Source organism: Lethenteron reissneri, chromosome 65 (assembly GCF_015708825.2).
Source record: "Lethenteron reissneri isolate LAM-NWPU_2019-01 chromosome 65, ASM1570882v1, whole genome shotgun sequence".
Classification (NCBI taxonomy): domain Eukaryota; kingdom Metazoa; phylum Chordata; class Hyperoartia; order Petromyzontiformes; family Petromyzontidae; genus Lethenteron; species Lethenteron reissneri.
In genome coordinates this window covers 2,775,869-2,778,338 of record NC_083843.1, presented here as the reverse complement: position 1 = coordinate 2,778,338, position 2,470 = coordinate 2,775,869, and positions in this window count along the sequence as shown.

The following is a 2,470-nucleotide window of genomic DNA, read 5'->3' as shown; positions in this document are numbered from 1 at the left end:
TGGGGGCCTGGGGGGTGATAAAATAAATACCGCTCTGTGTGTGTGTGAAGCCAGCGTGGATGTATTTACCCTGCCAGAGGAGTGTGACTGTAGTGTATGGGTGCAGTTGAAGTATTTGAAATGACGGCAGGAACTTCTTGACGGGTAACACACTTTTATTAAATCTTGACGTGTCACAATACAACGTGTGGTCTCTCTTCTTCTCACTATACACTCCACTTAAATCGTGTAGACCCTATGCCTCTGGCTACACACACTTCCCTTAACTCGTGTAGACCCTATGCCTCTGGCTACACACACTTCCCTTAACTCGTGTAGACCCTATGCCTCTGGCTACACACACTGCATTCGCCTCTGGGTTACACAGAGTCCCGGTCCCGTTAGGACAGCGGGACTAGGTACCCTAGGGCTCTATCTCTTCATCCCCGTCTTCAGTCTTCGCTGGTTACATACTGCCCTTACGCCTGTGTGCATCCCCTTTTATAGCCCCTGCTCACGGGAGACGGAGCTGATGCGGACGTCGACGTGAGCATCGCTCCTTAGTTAACCAATCACGACGCGCTCTCTCTACGATCCGTTTTCCCCAGCGCGTGTTAACACTACTCCACCAATCACACCGCGCTGCCATTTGATCACTCCCTCTCAGCGCGTCACCGGCACACAGCCAATCAGTACCCCGTAACCCACGACCCCGCGCTGACCCCTGATCCTCCACCGTCAGCGCGCGTCACCACATATACAGCCAATCATTACGCGCTGGCACACGATGCCTACCCCAGCGCGTATCACCACTACATCACCCCCTCCCACATAGCTTGCAGCCGGCCCGGCTGTTAACCAACAACACAACCCAACGTCAACGCAGTAACAAAAAAACCCCACCCCCCAGTGTGCCCCGTAACGCAACAACAACAACACAACAGCAACACTTAAATAAGAAGCAATATACAGCCCGACGAACAACACAATAAAAGCGAACTCCAGAAAACGAACGCGCCAAGTGTCTCTGTGACTAAACGCAGTGACGAGGCACTCCGGCTGCCTCGACTCCTCACGTGGTAGGTCATAAAAAGTAGCGCGACCTAGCGCGAGTCCGTCTGGCCGGTCCGTCGTATGGGACGGGACGCTGGCGACCGTCCGGTGGCTCCGGCAGCTCTAGACGGCGCGGATCGGGCCTGGAAGGACCGGCCCAGCCGCGAAGATCCGGCCGCCGGTGGTCGGCAGCTGTCAGTTCCGAGACACCTGGGAGCGGATCAGGCGGAGACATGTGAGGATCAGGCAAAGACATTTCCCCCTTGGGGTCGTCGGTCACGTCACATGCTCGGCCCTCACGACACAAGGGGAGGCCATATGGAGGCGAGAACGGTTTCAGTCGGGAGGGGTGGACGTACCAACGGCGTTTTCCCCATTTTATCTGAACGCACTGGGGGCGTGCAACCCGCACGACCTCCACGGGTCCCCGCCACGGCTTCAACAATTTAGGCGACGTAGCCAAAGGTGCCTGAGGGCAATGCAGCCAGGCCCTGTCACCTGGTTCCCAGTTGTGCACCGACACCTTCCGTGCACGCAACCGCTCGTTTGCAATTTGGCGAGCCTGCGAATTAAGCCGTGCGGCCTCCCTTGCCTCCGTCAGCTTATGAATATTAAATTTAATATGCTCTGCCAATTTCGAATTAGTTCGTGGTGCGGGCAGGCCCAGCTGCGTTTCCATGGGCGGGTCGGCTTCCCGACCGTACATCAGATAGAACGGGGAAAACCCCGTAGCTGCATGGGGGGCCATTCTATACGCGGCGAGGACCCCAGGGACCTGCAGGTCCCAATCAACATGTGCCTCACACACCTGCTGGCACAGCATAGAAGTCAATGTCCTGTGGAGTCTCTCCACCATCCCGTCCGTCTGCGGGTGGTACGGGGAGGTACGCACCTTCTTAGTACCCAACAAGTCGCACACCTCTTGCAGTAATTTACTCGAAAAATTTTTCCCTTGGTGGGTCAGCAAGCGTTCGGGAGCCCCCTTGTCCAGGACGTAGCCCTGGACAAAGGCGTCCGTCACAGCCGCCGCCGACTGGTTGGCGAGTGGCCACGCCATAGGCCACCGGGTAAAATATTCGACCCCCACCAACAGGTACTTATTACCCCTAGGCGTGACTGGAAAAGGCCCCAGAATATCGAGCGCAACGAGCTCGTTGGTGCGCGAGACCTGAATAGATTGCAGCGGTGGATTAGCTGCCACGGGCGGTGGTTTCCGTCTGGCGCACTCAACACAACCCTTCAGAATATTCACCACGTCACTCCCCATTCCCGGCCAATAATAGTCACGCTGAAGCAGGGCAAGCGTTTTGTTAACTCCCAAATGCAAGAGGCGTTCGTGTGCGGCCAAGACAACTTTCCCCTTCACAGCAGAAGGCACCACAATCGCGTGCCGCCGGGACAAACTGTCCCATCTCATTAACAGACCTTGCTTAAGTAC